The sequence below is a fragment of the Symphodus melops genome, assembly GCF_947650265.1.
Source record: "Symphodus melops genome assembly, chromosome: 17".
In the NCBI taxonomy this organism is placed as follows: domain Eukaryota; kingdom Metazoa; phylum Chordata; class Actinopteri; order Labriformes; family Labridae; genus Symphodus; species Symphodus melops.
Window position 1 is genome coordinate 4,540,835 of NC_136707.1, and position 17,897 is coordinate 4,558,731.

General features: G+C 42.4%; 1 protein-coding gene across 2 annotated transcripts in view; it reads right to left on the reverse strand.

Annotated features, from left to right (window-relative positions):
- Positions 1 to 17,897, reverse strand: part of grin2aa (glutamate receptor, ionotropic, N-methyl D-aspartate 2A, a) — a gene marked incomplete at its 5' end in the record, with an annotated part of 138,589 nt that overhangs the window by 74,467 nt on the left and 46,225 nt on the right. The window lies entirely within an intron of this gene.

A 17,897-nucleotide genomic window follows, 5' to 3' on the forward strand; every position in this document is an offset into this window, starting at 1 on the left:
AATCATTCAACAAAAAAAAAAAAAAATTCTCCCAACCATCAGTCTGTGGCTACAGCCAGTGGGGGCAAACATGACAAAATATTTGTATTGCGTTTAACCAAATAGTAATTCAGGTTTAAACTAGCAAGGATGACAATGTTTAACAGTTTAAGCCACATAAACAGGCACATCCCTCGTGGAGAGCGAAAGAGGCCAAACAAAACCCTACTTTAATGCAAACCCCAGAAGTTGCGTCGTTATCTAACAATAAATGAGACTGAATTAATGTCTTCAAATAGATATCTGCATTCAAGTAAAGCTAAAAGCAACTAGCTACACCGACAGCTCCAAAAACACGTCCAGAGGCATGTCATGATTTAAAGTGAAATGTCAAAGTTCTCTGAGCCACACGAGACGACAACGATAGCAATCATATTAAACCTGGTTCATATTTTTATACATGTTATTTTCTTTACAAAGTCTCGGTTTTGAATCAGTTCTGGGTAACTAAGTTTGTACTGGAACATGTTCTAAACATAGTTGTGCGTCGTCATGCGTGTGAATGAACATTTTAGCCTTTAGGTATGAAAGTGGCTGACTGGAAAGGTGAGTGAGGAGAGACAAAACAGATAGCAATAGAGATATATACGGTAAGTAGTGCAATCTCACACACACACACACACACACAGACACACACACACACACACACACACAGACACACACACACACACAATTAACATTCCCAGAAATATAATTACACAGACAGAATCACGACTGATTCCCACAGTACTGCCTACAGCTCAGGAGTCTCAGGGCTGTCATCACACGCACACGCACACACACACACGCACACACGTTCAACTGCAAGGATGATGAAGCTAGTTTTTCTATCCTATTTGTCCACGGGTGAATTTGCCTGATGTGTGCGAGTGTTTGTGTAAAAAAAAGCGACACGAGGAGGAAGCTGAGAAAATCACATCACTGTGCCTGCAAAGCCCCATGGGACGACAATCGCAGGGTATTTCAGGAAGCCTTTTCAGGGAGCAGGCTCACAGGGACCAAGGTGTGTGTGTGTGTGTGTGTGTGTGTGTGTGTGTGTGTGTGTGTGTGTGTGTGTGTGTGTGTGTGTGTGTGTGTGTGTGTGTGTGAGAGGAAGAGGGGGAGAGAGTTATCTGAGAAGCGTGTACACAGGATAAGGACATCTTTATTTGCGCCTCGAGGACGACATTCAAAACTTTGAGAAGTCACGTACAGGGAAGAAAACAAAATGGCCTACTAATCACTGCCAAACAAGCATGCAAACTGTCTTCCCACTTATATAACAAGCAGCTATTAGAGCTCAATTATCATCTCTTTAACCATGTTTCATATCTGGAGTCATATTCAAACTGTGAATGTGAAAGAGGCATTTTCTTAATGACACATCAAGTCAAACATTACGTCATGAAGTGACACAAAAGTGTGCAAGAAATGACGGGATTAAAATGGTGATATGCCCAGACCATGATGTTTACACATGAACACACAGGAGTGATGTGAAAGGGGGGGGGGGGTTAGGGAGAGGAGGAGGACGAACTCATTAGTGAAAGACTTTAAGTGGAATGATGATGAGACGAGGCTGGAGGGAAGGACTGAATGAGATAAGACTGGATTTAGAGTGGGGGGGAGAGAGAGAGAGAGAGCGAGAGAGAGAGAGAGAGAGCGGAGGGAGGATTTTGTAAAGGAGAGATGTGTCACTTTTTTCTTTTCTTTTTTTTTTTCATACTTTTTATTTGATAGTCTTAGAGATGTGTCACTTTAAGCATTCTTCACTGGGGAAATAGCCAAATGGGAAATATCCCAACCTTCATCCAGGTTTATATTTAGTACCGACAATTTTTTCAGATGAAAATTCTGCTTCTGCCACGCATTCAATTTTACCATTTCCACAATTACCATAGGTGATGTAATCAACACTAAGGATGGAAATAGGAGGAAGTCTTTAGTTGAACCCTTTTTTCCAGAGGATTGTGTTCTTCCTTTTACTTTCCAATATTTTACTCATAGTGAGAATCAAAGAGACAAACTCATTCTGTAAGAAAGCACAGACGCCGCAGAAGTGCGCCGTTCATCCATCAACAGGCCCAATATGAACCTTTCAACCAAGGTTAGAAAAGATGGTGCGGTTTCACTTATTAACTTTGTGTTGGGAGGAGATGAAGAGTTTTGCATTGGCTTGTGGTGGAATAGTGTCACTGCAAGCTGAGAGAAAGCTGGCGTCCCTGCAGCAGCCTCCGTGTTTCAGTGTGTCCAAATGCAATGGCTACACCACAAGCACTGCTACATGTAGGATGCAAACTCTGCAGAGCTGTAATGGCAGATCTGTTGCACTTTATCCCACTACAGCAGAGCCTTTCCCTCCTTCTATATCCCGCTGAAGTCAAGCCTACTTGCTGTATTGTACGGAACAGAGAACTAAATATATCTATTAGCTGTCAGAGAGGCAGAAGATTTGCATCGAACACCGACTTTGCTCCAGAACTAAAAAAGAAATCTGCGAGTCAGCTGCAGCAGTGTCAATCCAGGAAATCTGCAGGATTGGGGAATCATGTAATAACCTCCCCTGTTCATGTCGGTTTCTGAATGATTTGAGCTCAGGCTGGCTTTTAGATTCCTTTAAAGTCGAAAAATGAAGTGGTAAAAAAAATCCATCATCAGTAGTTATGATCCAGTATACATTTTCCGCTCTGATTTTACCCTAGAAATAACACGGGTCTTTTTGTAATGGAAAATGACATGTATATAAAGTCCGACTGACAAGAATTTAAAGTGTTAAGGTATACATGAAGTTAAAAAGGCCAGAAGAACCGGCATGTTAAGTTTATAATAATGTAATGCACTTTTTACTCATTATTACTTTCTGCAACATTTCCGTTTGCACTATCAGATATCTTAGTTGTTGGTTAAAAGGAAAATGAGTTGAAATGCCCAAAAAAAGAAAAGAAAGAGAAAATAAAAACAGGCCATCACACTCATGAAGTGTGTCCATTTCCCAAATAAAATGTAGATAAAAATGATACCAACTGTTTCATAAACTCAAAGGCTTAATATCATTACATGTTTTGTTATTCTCTTTGAACATGTTAAATGTAATGATCATATACTTATTTTATGTGACAGGGCGGTTATAAGTAAATCAGTGTCTATATTTGTCAGCAGTTCTTAAAATACAACAAAAAAGTTTTTTTCCCCCCCCGAGGGTCCAAACTCTGCTGTTTGCCTTGACACAGTGATTATGTAATTGTGTATTAGGCTCTGCTTGAACTTTCTCACAAACTTTTTTTCTCCACAAACATGTTGAACTAAAAAAAAAAACAGCACGTTTTGCTCTGCCACCAGGGGTGTGTCCAATCCTTTTAGATTGGGGTGGCTCCGACTCAAACTGGGTGGGGGCATGAAGTTTGTCTTGGCATGCATTAGTCTGCAGAGCATTTATTCACCTTTTCCTCCTCTCCTCCAATCACATCTGCTTTTAATATTATGGCATCGTATAGAGGTTCATTTTCTGTTTGACATTTGTTGGCAACACATTTTCAGAGCTTAATTCTTTAAGGACCTAGAAGCAAGATGATGAGGGAGAATAAGTACCAAAAAAAACAACAAAAAAAACACTGCCCAAAATGTGCTTGAATTTTAATTCCCACCTCTGACCGGGCAGAGAGCCAATTAGAGTTGATAGGTTATCATTTGCACGTCCAACTAGACAATGAACAAATAATTAATAAACCATGGCACAGTGACAATAACTTCACTGTCACTTTATTGTGAGCCAATGACACTTTTCAACTGTAGCTTCCGTTGGGTTCACCTAGCAGAGAGTCTGGGAATACTGGTTTTTACCAGAGCTACACCCTGGACATGCTTCTGCCCTCTGCACCAAAATCACAGCTGAATTGGTTTTGAGTATCTCTATCCTCTTCATTACTTGTTAGAAAATAGCAAAATCTCAACTGGAGCTGATTAGCTGGATGGCAGGACTTATGTCATGCTTTTTACACACACACACACACACACACACACACACACACACACACACACACACACACACACACACACACACACACACACACACACACACACACACACACACACACACACACACACACACACACACACACACACACACACACACACACACACACACACACACACACACACACACACACACACACACACACACACACACACACACACACACACACACACACACACACACACACACACACACACACACACACACACACACACACACACACACACACACACACACACACACACACACACACACACACACACACACACACACACACACACACACACACACACACACACACACACACACACACAATTGGACTTATAGGGAGAGGGGAGCCTGGAGCAGCAGCACGACAGAGAGGAGAGGGTGAGGAGGTGACGAGCTGCAGGGAGAAGAGGCTGTCATTATCAGCAGCGTCGATGATGGAGATAAAGGTTTGTGTTATCCAGTCCTTCCCGGCCTGATGAAAAAAAAACAGAGATGCTGCTGATACAGAGATGGGGTGACGAGAGAGGGACGGGGGAGAGAAGAAGGAAAAAAGGACATAAATGGGAATCAATGAAAGAAAAGAGCAGCAAGAATGCCAGTGATGATGCCTTGCAATGTATGTGTGCGTGATATATGTGTGTACATGTGAGTGTGTCATGGGTTAAGTGTGTGTTAGAGTCATATAACCGAGGTCAGATTGCCTGTGGGCAGTTCATCCAAGTTGGCCCCTGTTAAGAATCTCCTTTCTCTTCCCTTTCCCATCATGTACCCCTCCTTTGGTGCCTTCTCTTTTTTTGTTGTTTCTCTCCCCTTTCCACAACCTTAAATCTTACTTTTTTTAATCTCTTTGTCCCTTCTCACCCTCTCTTTTCACTGCAAAATAAAACCCTGTATAAAAACAGTAATCTCCTCAAAGCAGAAAATCTGGTTTGTGACTGAGCTGAGATTCATTTCGCCTTCCCCTTCCTATCTCACCAAGACCTTTGTACGTCCGTTACCTCACTCTTTCTGTGTTTTATTATACACTTCTGTTTTCTATCACATGACTGCATAAGGCAGGTCAAAAGCAGAGAGACAAGCAATAGACCAAAGTTCAAGCTGCATTCACTGGAACTATACAATTGGGGAAAAAAATTGATGAAAATAGTATGTTTGAAAATACTAATTATTATATGGTATTGAAATAACTGTATTTACCATTCTTGGTAATGAATTATCATTACATTTGTAGTTATTTGGTTTTTTTAAAGGTACAGGTAAAGGTTTTTTTGTTTTTTTTTAACTTTTTGTCACTCAAACAGGTCTGTGAAGTTTCTTAAACATCCACTCTGATGTTCTATCCTGGCTATAAAATGCTCTATTTCCACTCTGCTCAGAACAGGCTGTTTCTGTGTCTGTCACTTTAAATGCAAATTAGCTGTGGTTGGCCATGCCCCTCTAGTAGAGCTTGGAACCATGCCTACTGGTTTACATGGCAGACCTGGAGGACAGAACAAACACCTAGCTGTGGGAGTGTCACCCACATGGGGGAGGGGTTACTGCCCTTTGTGATGTCATAAAGGTAAAAACTCCAGAAAACATCTTCTAAAGAGTGGAGCAGGCAAAAGACGGAGAGGACGGTTAACCATCTATTTCAGGCTGACGCTGCTATGCTAACTCAGCTAAATCAGAGCCCTTTAAAGTTTTCTTCACAGAAGCAAATGCAGCATACTCAGAAAAGTTTTAACGACAAAGATTTGGTTCAATTAAACAAGAAGTAAAAATACAGACTTAAATTCTAAGCTCCCCGCCTGCAATCTCTCTTATGACAGTGAGGAGCGATAAGGCTGTGTAAGTTTGGTAAAAGAAGAATATATTGTATTCATTACGGAAACAGAAAGAATGCAGACTACATTGTTATTTTTATCTTAAAGTCTCACAATGGAAAACACTCGCAGAGTTGCACACATCTGGCACACACACAGGCATCTTAAGATGAGTGCAGGGGGGAAAAAACAGGAAACAGGCTGGCTTTATTGTCTGAATAATGGCTTTACATGCCGTACTCACTCTGTGAGCAACCACAACACACACAGGAAAACTCAACACACAGTGGAACCATCCAAACATGCAGTGGTAGAGTGGATTACACATCTCTCCCCAGTCGACACCAAACACCGTCATGGTGCTTTTGCCACCAGGAAGCAACACGATAAAGGAGCAAGAATCTCTGTGTGTGTGTGTGTGTGTGTGTGTGTGTGTGTGTGTGTGTGTGTGTGTGTGTGTGTGTGTGTGTGTGTGTGTGTTGGGGGTGGGGGTGCTTTAGCCTCATGCTTTCAATTTAGTGTTCCTAAATTCACCCAATGTTGAAGTATAACTTTGACAAAGACGTAGCACATAGATAGATACACACAGACGGGCATGCTAATTATGTAGGAGGGTATGATCACTAATACGAGGGTCTCCATTGGTGGGATGCTGCCTTTATACAGCCTGAAATACAACACAGTTTTCCCTCATTTTTGATAGTGTCTTGTCTTAAGTCTCTTTCTTTTTCATTTTGTGTCTATCAATGTCAGTCTGCAAGGTTTCAAACGGATTCAGTGACCTGACCCAGGGCTTCCACTTTCACTAATGCTAAGTGAAATTATCAATAAAGCCAAGGCTTCTGGGCCAAGAGATGACAACGACTGGATCGTAATCTTCATTCCTTTTGTTAACATCTGTTTCTTCAGATTGATAAAGAGCTTAATCTACAACATCCCGAGGGTTCTGTGATTGCATTACGTCCAATTTGTTCTTCCTCTCTTGTGGCCCTCCACAAGGCCAGTTTGTTGCTATCAACCCACGCCCATTAAAAACCTAGAGATGTCTCAATACCAATTTCCTTTCGGATACTAATCGTGATACCTGGACTTCACTGTTGAACGATCACCTCTTAGATACAAATATCTCGATGTTATCGGTGGAAACGCGCTCATAAGTGACATTTTGCCCGCTTTGACCAACATTTCAGTCGCTGCTTTTTTGTTGTTGTTATGGTCAAATGAAAATGAACCTGAGGTCAGATTTGTTTTTCGCAGCAGATGGACATGCTTGTTCGCCTTTGATACTTGAAAGCGTATAATACTACCTCAAACGCTAAGAACGCTACTGCCCATGAAGGGAAACCCATTTCCTACACATTTGTCCTTCCGGCCTGATGCCACAACGACAAGCTTGGAAAACAAACGGGGGAAACACGCTGCAACAAAGACTGGGTGTCAGTTTCACAGAGAAAAAAGGGCACGCTCTAATAAGACACATCAGACTGGGAAGATACTGGGAGGGCATAGCAAGAGAAAAAAAATGTGTGAGATTACACATCCCACTTGGCCTGGAAACACTTCCTGATCCCCCTGAGGAGGAGGAGCTGGAGGACACGGCAGTCGAGAAGGAAGTCTGTTTTGTGTTAAAACCACCATGTCCACCAGGACCTGCTCAATATGTAGGTGCTCTATGTGTCTCAAAAGGATGTTGCAACAGTTTTTCAGGGACGATGCCAGTAAAAGAAAGAAGCCAAGATAGAAAATCCATACAGATTAATTGGTTTTATCTCGCTGGCCAGTTAAGTGGAAGCTTTGCTATCCTGATCCTTCTGACGCTGCTCGAGCTGTCCCACTGCTGCTGGCCTGAGAGTGACTGGTGCTGCATGTCGCCAGCTGAAGAGCAACCTTGAGCAAGACACTGAACCCCAAAACGGCTCCGAGGCCACGGCGAAGTGTGCTCATTAAGACATGCAAATGCAATGGAAGGCGAGTGTGTCTCAAGGGAAGAGGTTTCTTATTTAATCAGAACGAGGCAAGTGTGAAGGCGAGCTCCGGAATAAACTCACAAAGAAAGGGGAGAAAAAGAACTGGCATGAAAAGCTCTCTGGTGCAGGGTTAAGGGGAAGCAGCGATCTCGAAAAAAACACTATAAAGCCAAATTCATGGAACCTTGGGTAAAATTCCTGCTCAGGAAGTCCCAGCTCTTAATCTTGGCCGCATGTGTTATGCATGGATTGTGTTGTAACGGTTTTATTCATCTTTCCGCTGATCCTTTTATATCCTCAGACTGGCGTGCTTTCTGCAACGCCGAGGATATCACACAGAATATCTTCCGAGTCGATCAGGGCTCATTACCCTATCTAATAAATTCATTATCGCACAACCACGAGTCCATGTGACCAGAGGCAGATGCTGGCTGATAATAATTCGGCACAAATCACAGCCATTTTAGGGACAGGGGAGAAAGAAAAAAAATCATTCATTAGCGCATTTTTTTTTTTTGTATTTACATCATGACACGGCGCGGTCACATTTCATTATCAGGGAGCGGCGGGGCTGTGCTCGGCAGAGGGACAGATGCTGCCAGCACAGAGACAGCTTTGCAGCGCTAGCCTCCGCTTTCTGCCACGGACATATGTGGGTTGCCGGGGGCTGTGGCTGTCAGAGGCTGTAGCTCTTCTCCGAGCGAGCTGATGCGAGGGGATGGGGTTTGATGTGATTGGTTGATAAGAACAGAGCTGCTTTTTATTTTTTTCTTTCTTTCTTCTCCTTCTTCATTCGTGTGAGGAGAGAGAGAGAGAGAGAGAGAGAGAGACAGGAAAGCAGAGACGTCAGTTGAGGGGCCGGTGAGCTTCTTTTTTTTATTTCTTTTATTTTGCTGCATCGTCAACATCTGTAAACAGACTGGCACCCAACATAACCCTCCGTGCGCCGTCTCACTCACACTCTTAAGAACATGGGATCACACACACGCACACACACACACACATGCACACGCACACACAGGCACATTAACGCAGACTCAAAGCAGCCGTGAAAAAATGTGAGAAAAAAAATCACTGTGAAAGAGGGGGGATGAAAGGAGAAATCGAGGTGGTGTGATTGCGTGGCTCAAGGGGAATGTGCAGCAGAATGAAAGAAAAAAAAAAGGAGGACGGGAGGATAAGGTGAGGGAGGAAAAGACGGGATGATGGGGGAAAAGGAAGAGAGGAGAGAGCAGGAGAAGAAGAAGCGAGAAGGGAAGGTAGGAGGGAAGGAGAGAGGTTAGCTGGAGAAGTGGGGCAGTGCTGCAGCGTGACACATCAGCATTCTGAGCACAGCGGCACCGAGTAGCGCAACAAACGCAGTTGCACACACACAATCTCCTCTCTCTCACTCTGACTCCCTCCATCCCGCTCTCTCTCTCTCTCTCTCTCTCTCTCTCACACACACACACGCACAACATGCAAAGCACTGCCAGGCAAAGCGTGCATCAAACACGTTATCTCGCAAAAAACACAAGCTTCACTTGTTCAGATAAAAAAAAAAAGAAATAGTACAAATCGCAAGGGTCGCATGATCTTTCATAACGCAGACACACGAATAGCTGTTAACATGACAACACATTGATGACAGCTGATATCTGATTAAAAATGCTATGGGTCATGGGTGTTCTGAGACTACACCGAGGAGATGCTGACACGACTGAAACCGCCTCTTGTTTGCTGTTCAAGATTCATTATCCGTACGGACGATCGACATTGATTGGCTGGCTGATGGAAAAAGCCTTTGATTGAGTGGAATCCAAATGCATAGAGACAACTTTTTTTTGGAGTCAGTAAAAAAAAAGGAAAAAAAAGAAGCATTCATAGCCACAGATGGGGACGGAGGAGGATGTGTCCAAAAAAAAAAAAAAAAAATCAGCAATGAAAACGTATGCATCACATGCAGCACTTACAGTAACAGTGCGGCTACTTTTTTTTGCAGCAGGCGCCACTTCCTTATGCAGCCATCTTTGATGTTCCTATGGCAACAGTAAACTGTCATGGTGGCCCGCCACGAGAACTGTTACAGCTTCAGAATAAAACGAAGGATTTATCTCGCTTCGATGAGTGCTGAAAATAGTTTAAAAAAACACAACATAGGTTTATTCCGGTTTTTATTTAATTTGGATATATTTGAGTTGTAGTCCTTTGGCCACAGACGATCACATTTGTGAGCGGTTCTGTTGGGATACAGGTCAGTGAAGGTTCACTTTAGAGAACAGTTGAATCGGGGTGCACAATCACAGACGGGGTTGCCTATGATTTGACGTCAAATACTAAAGGATCAGTTCGAGTGAGTGTTTGTTCCACACTTTAATACTTGAGAGGAAATGTTTGGCAGGCATGCAGAGCGGCCACTTTATTCACTTCAGTCACTTAAGGGGCGGAGTGAAATCTCCAGCAATGAATAGTAACGAGAACGCTCCTCGATGAAGCTTTTCACTCTCATAATGCCGCCTGACTCTCCCATCATGAGCTGAATGAGCGTCTTTCTTCGTGTGTTTTCGATATGACGACCTGTTCCATGTGTTGCGGGTGAAAAGAAAAGTCACAGCGTGTTCCAAGCTGCAGCCCTGTCACATGTGTCGCAGAGGCTTGAGCTCATCGAGTTATAATATCAGTAAAACATGACGTACAGATTTGTGAGGTGTGAAAGATTAGATTTGAAAAGGTGTTTTAATCTGTAAAAAAAAAAAAAAAACCTGTGCCCTGCTTTATTTTTGGATACTTGCCTGCCCTACTTTTCATACAGAAATGAGTTATTACCAAATCTCTTTTTGCTTCACTGCTGAGGTCAGCTGTTTCTTTTTCTTTTTTTTTCTCTTTTTTTTTAGCTGTTCACCCATCTGCCTGTGAGCCAGATACAAAGTACCTTATAAAACATCATTTATTATTCACTGCACACACCTTTCTTTGTGCCATCTGTGACCTCACTGAGTTCTCTGATTCAACGTGGATCTGATCGTCACTCCATCGAGACACAATCTGTGACGAAACTCTGTGCATCAGCAGAGGGCTGCAGGTAGCACTTTGGAGCATGGCTGTGCCGTGCTGTATATGTGAGGAATAGAGAGCCTCTAGTGGCCAGTGATGGGAACTACAGCCCCACTACAGACCTGCGTGTTACAGAGTACACAGAAAGTTTAATAACTTTGAAACACAATCAATACAAAACTGTCCTTTGACATCTGTCGTGTTTCATCCTGCAGATTTGTGCCAAGAGAGTAGAAGTATATTCTCTCACATTGCACACACATTTCCCTGTTAGAAGAGCTATATGACAGCAGGCAAGCAGGAGTGTGCAAAGGTAGGAATGTATATCATCAGATTCTTTACACTTGGAGGTCTGACTTCTCCTCGATAAAACATTCTATAAACTGAAATAAAAGATCAGCAGATGTGTATCATGGGATCATATATATATATATATATATATATATATATATATATATATATATATATATATTTGGTGAATTAATCCAAAACTATTCTTAGCACGTTTCAGCGTGAATCTTTAGGTGTCACCGCGAAAAAATTTTTTTTTCAGAATTTGGAATGTCAAAACTGCACACCAGTTACAAAAATGTAAAATAATGGTAGAACTAAGGGATTTTAAGTTGGTGTGCATGGCCCAATTCAACCTCCAAATCTTTTTTTGCACTGATATTTAAAAAAAAAAAAAACTTTATTCGTCCCCGGGGGACAATTCAAATGCACTGATATTTTTAATATGATGTTTTTAAGCAATTTTAGCATGACGGGCCCTTCTGGATAGAACCTGATTGGGGAAAAAGTGTTATTTTTTTAGCACGACATCAACGCCATGCACACTGAGAATACATGGAAAGCATTACTGGAGAAACAAGCAGCTGATAAAACAGATAAAACACTCCACAGAGTCCAGACCTGAATAACACAGAGGCAATGTGGGACCACCTGAACAGAGAAAGTATAAGACAGCAGTCTGAATCTAAAGAGGGATACAAGCTGGTTTCATATACAAAGAATGTACTACGTAAAACTTCGAGCCAGTTTTTGTTTGTTTTTCGTCATGGTCATAATTCCTGTTCCGTCTGGCTGTATTTTAACAAAGAAAACATGGATGGAGGATTGTTAAAACTTTGCTCAATCACCACGGCTAAACTTCTGCACAGTACTTGTACATCGTGTTTTTTGAGGATTATTCTTTATGAGGTGGCAGAAATCTCAATATGGCGTCAAGGGAGAGGAAAACAATAAAGCCTGTCGTCTGAAACAGAACGCTGCCGTAGTTCATCTGTTTATAACGTCGTTAAATAAATACGTGGAAAAAAACAAAAAACAGCATCAGAGCAAATGGAAAGCTTGCAGACCAAATCAAATTCCTGTTTTATTTCACATATAGGAATGAAGTCGCTTGTGCAACTCTCTACATCAAATCGAGGGGGCCAAAAACTTCCTCTCAAAACAGATTCATTCCTTAACATCGCAGCACTTGGGAGCTGCCCCAGATCCAGACATATCTGTGTTCACAGCGGTTTGTTTGACAATGAAATGAATCTCTGACTACGGCCTAGAAAAACAGAAGCTTGTAAGCATGACAGAATTAGTAATATTTAGCTCTCTCTGTTCTGGTTTGGGTCACTGAGGAGCCTCCGTGACTTATAAGAGCTCGGGCATTCGTCCACGAACGAGGCTGGAGTCCTCCGACACGCCCCCCCCCCCCCTCCTCTCCCCCCCCCCCCCCAACCCAACCCTTCGATCTGGCAACACAGTCAGCAGTTTGTCCAAAAACCCAATTTCTGAACTTCAGAGACAGGTTTTGATGAGTATGCATGATAGTTGTTTTTTTTTGTTCCCGCTCATAAATGGCACACTTGTCGTGCTGTTTCACACACTCACACACAGGGCAGCCGCTCTGCAGAAACACGACAGTCATTGAGAGACGTTAACAATCCCTGAGCAGATTTCTCACTCAATTCATGATGTCCAACTGGCAACCTTCCACGCACTTGGCCTTTTTGCCAACTCTTGTGCCAATGCCTTCCTTTTTTTATTTTTTAGAATAATTATAAGCTTGGAGGAGATGCAGAGGCTTCATTTTGGTTACTCTTCCATCTACAAAAAAAAAGGGAAAGATGAGTGCCCAGAGAGAGCTGTATAAAGGAGAAGGCTGAGAGAGTCTAAATCTACTTTATCCTGAAGCATTAAAGGTACCCAGTCTGTGTGTGTGTGTGTGTGTGTGTGTGTGTGTGTGTGTGTGTGTGTGTGTGTGTGTGTGTGTGCATGCGTCGAGCAAGATGACCTAGTTAGTTGTGTTCTCAGTTTCTTTAGAACTGTAACACCCACAGCACTTCTGCCTCAATCTAGACTTTATTAACAGCAGCAAACAAACAAACACACACACACACACACACACACATACACGTTCAGTCACTTTCCCTAATGCTGTCACAGAAGCACAATGACATGCACACAGATAATTATACAACACCTGAACATGCTCTGAGATTTAAAGCAATGACAAAAAAAGCAAAGAAAAGAGTTTATGTACTACTTGTTTATTGGATTCCAGGTTCAAAAAAGTGTGATTGCCCCCCCCCCCCCAATTGTTTCACCTTACTCTTAAATTTAGATTGAAAATCACAATCACATTCTCTGTTCATATCCAGCTACATCTCAATTAGAAAAGAGAAGCTGCTGCACAGCCGGAGTGTGGCGCACTATAAAGACAAACAGACAGGCCAGCATGTCTGCCGACTGTTATCCAACCCAGATAGGGACGGTCAGATCAATACAATGAAAATGGGCTGAAAGAAAAGTTTAAATAAATGAGTGAAAAAAAAGGGTTTCTGTGAAGCTTTGACTTAGAAATGAACTTTGAAATCCCATTTGTGGCAGAAGAAAATTTGACCCAAATCTTCCAGACAATTGTTAAATTAATCTCTGTGTATTTACAACAATAATAATGTGAATACATCTCTGGATATTCAGACAACTAAAAGTGATTTCTTAAAGGGACAGTGACGGGTTAACAAGAACTACAAAGACCAAACCAGTCGCAAAATGGTTCCTCTTGTTCCCCGTCTTGGATGTTTCATAACAAGAGCACAATTAATGAAGACACACTGAGACCTACATTTTCCTCTTTTATTCTCACCCACCCCTCCCCACCATCCAGGCCCCCCAGAGGCAGAGGCAGATGGCGGGGCCAGGTAAAATAAGGTGAAAAGATGACGTGAAGGCACGGGATGAGGTGAGGAATAAAAGGGGGTCACAAATGTCTGGGGGGACTGATTGATGGAGACGGGAAGATGGAGAGGAGGGAGTGAGAATGAGAACGAGCAGAGACTAGATGATTGTGGTGGGGGGGGCAAAAGTAGGCAGGTAGCTGGAAGGACCAGCAGCAGGAATGGGGGAGGGGAAGTGGTTGAGAGAGAGGAGCATATGGAGCCAAGAAGCAAGAACTGGAACATGTGTGTACTATATGATATGTTGCATTATGGGAATTATTTGCATATGCTAATGTGAAGGCGCACATCATCGTGCAACATATTTCTAAACAGCGACAAATGCTGTAAATTCCGATACAAGTGAACCCACCTTCTCTATCCCTGGAGTCGCCGCACACAGACTCACAGCACCATTAAGACGAGGGCTGGACCTCCTCACGCTTGTGCACATGAGCAGCATCCAGCTAACACATTCACTGACATGTAAATGTCATACCTCAATGCACAGGAGCTCAGACACACATGCCTACACACACACATTCTGAACAATTAGCAAATTATTTTCAGATAAGACTGAACAGGACAATTTAAGGCATGAATGCACCTGCAAAAAAAAACAAACAAAAAAATTCTAATTATCTTGATTACTCAGGTTTCGATGATGTTTCCTCAGCCTGGTTGAATTGAAAAAAGATTCCAACCTAGCTGGCGAGTCAAAAACTTCCATCCATCAGCCAATTAGCCGATCAGATATAGCTTTTCAGTCACGCGAATGCATGGAGGCTTGGAGGGCAAAAAAAAAAAAAAAACAGTGTTCTGTATAAATATTCCACAACAAAAGACTCTATCCAGACATAGACAGGACAATATCAGCAAATAGATAAAGAGTTACCACTTTGGTCACATGGGTCAAGATTGGTACAACATCACTGGTTGTCTTCCTCTACCCAACACCCACCTTTAAGACTCTGTTATTTTTACTCATCTTTGTGCTCAATTGCTGTGATTTTATTTCTGCGTTCATCTTTTTATTTGACTTATTTTTATAGTTTGTGAGATCGTTGTGTGTTCCTGTTGGCTGTAAAACAAATTGCCCCCTGCGGATGACAAAGATACCCCTGATCCTTGTAACTTCTGAATTATTAATCCCGTGTTAAATCAGGCTCTGAGTACGTCAAAAACTCAACAGATTTACACAGCTCGACGACGTAAGAAGAAGCTGCTCATCATAAATGATCTGGTTTAGATTGTTTCCATGCTTCAAGATGATGTCTGAATAAATCAAACATGCAGTGATGGGGAAATAGGAGCCCAGAGCTGGGCCACAAGAATGAGCAGATCTAAAATTTGGATGGAAAATAAATCCATTTTTGATATTTATACAATTTACAAACCCATCAACAGCTTTCCAATCCTGAGTATTCCGTCAATGGAAAATGGACTCTGTGGGATAGAACTTCAGAGCAAAGTTAATCTGTGAGTTAAAAATTAAACAAACAGCACAGAGAATAAGTTTGATCTAGTTTCTCCAAATTATTATTTCAGTATTTTCTAGAAATCCTAAAATACCGGGCGGCTGTGGCTCCGCCTAGATTCTCGTCTCTCAACCAGAAAGTCGGGAGTTCGATCCCAGGCTCCTGCGTCCACAGACCAATGTGTCCTTAGGCAAGACACCTAACCCCAAATTGCTGTCGCTGCTCCGGCGCTGGCGTAAGAATCTCTACGAAGGGGATTATTTATTATTGATAGACACTTTACAGCAGCCTCTTCCATCAATGTGTGAATGGTTGTGAATGGGTAGGTGTGACTTTCGATCATTTTCCACGAAAAGATTAAAGTTCTGCTCAAACAAAGACAAACACTTGTTTTTCGGCTGATGTTTAAAGTCTGGGCTTGAAGTCTTCTTAATCAGAGTTTTTTTTTTTTTTTTTTTTTTTTTTTTATAAACATCTCCTTCCATGTGATGAAAGTGGAGCTTGGCCCGGCTCATATTGGTTCTCAGGGTCAGCTGGGGACTGCCGACCTGCCTTGGTTTGTCAATACAGAACAGCTATCGATTACACTCGGATCGATTCCCGTGTCATTTGGAATAGCGCAGCCAGGTTGCTCAGTGACGTGCCTGACAATACAACAAGATTTGAACATTTGAACATCTGTCATTCACTAATCTGGCGCTCAGCATGTCCCTCCTGACCTGCCGCATTCTCCCCATGGTGAAGTCATCACTCGAGGGAAATATGCGCATACACAGATGGATGTATGCCTGGAAATTCTTGGAAGGGTACAACATTTTTAAAAGCGCCTCGATGGGAAGATGATGAAGAAAAAGAGAAAAATGTATAATGACACTCACTTTTTAAACACCTGACTCAGCAGATAGATGGTACGGAGCCTCAAAAGCAGGATACCATCTAATGGCTCCTCGTGTACATCCATAAAAGTCCCCAAACCTTTCCTGACTTTACTTTACTTTTGCAAGAATAAACCCAATCTGGCAACAATGAGAAGAAAAACAAACATGAAAATCAAATCCTGGCAAATCAAATCACTTCCAAACCACAATGATGGAGAACCCTCGGTAAGCGTTTCCGGCCTCTTCCTTTACAGTGCGCTAACATTACAGTCCCCCTACAGTAATACATTAAGTAATGCCGTGGCCAGCCAGGAGTTAAAAGCTCATTTGGTGAAAGAGACAAAAAGTGGAGCGAGCCAACGCAGAAATCGATGGAGCTAATGTGATTTAATAAGAAGCGCTGCCTCTCTTTACTCGGGCGACGCTGGTGAGCCTTGATAGATATCTTATACTGCTGGTTCTGCAATTTCATTTGGAAGGCGTTCAGAGGCTTGCAGTGGCTCTGACACTGCTTGTAGTGGGAGAGTGTGAGGGGGGGAGAGAGAGAGAGAGAGGGAGAGTGACAAGCAGCTGCTGATGGGTGAAATAAAAAGGATTCAGACAGATAAGAAAATAAAGGATAGTGGATGCCGCGGCTGTGATTGCTCGTGCTGAGAACGCTCCGAGAGATTGGTTTTCCTGTCGATTAAATGGAACAACGGCCGCTAGAAAACAGTCCAAAAACAATCAAAATTGAGCAAAACCCACACTGCATTTAGGCAATTTATTTACTATTTTACTATTGGAGAAATAGTAATTGCATTTCTTTACAACATTGACCATTTTTTCAAGGACCACTGAAATGTGTGAAACTTTGCGAGTGCATTATTTTGGGGGGAAAAAAGTGTCAAACAGGTTTGCCAAATGAGGCTAACCTGTGGCTAACCTTCAGCGGATGCTCATCCATGGTGCACCTGAAGGAACAAAGCATGTGATATATTTAGATATCCACATCAGTGTGTTCATTTTAGATGGTAATCCATCGCGACTAACGAGTTAATCCCCCCCCAGACCTAAACTAAAGTGTGTTCACAGTCGTAGCAAACGCTGTACAGCACCTGAGGCAAGCAGTCAAGAGCACAGAGCGGAAAAAAAACGCCTATTCACTCGTTGGGGACAGCCTGGACAGCAACGTGCAGGAAGTTCGACACAGCACGGACTTTTACGAGGGAGCTGGCAAAGTCCATTTACAGACGAGCTCACTTTCAGTAAACTTGGGTAATGTCGATTCATTTTCAGGAGTTTTTTTTTTTTTTCATTTGTAAAGGGAGCTTTGTTGGTAACACATGGGTGATGTTGTGTAATCCTCCAGTAGGTGGAGTTAAAGAGAACTATGACTCTTTGAACCCAAAATCTCACCTATGGCTTTATGGGCTCTGTAATGAAGCAGTCTATAAACCAATAATCCCTACAATCAATTGTCCTGATTGATTATTAAAC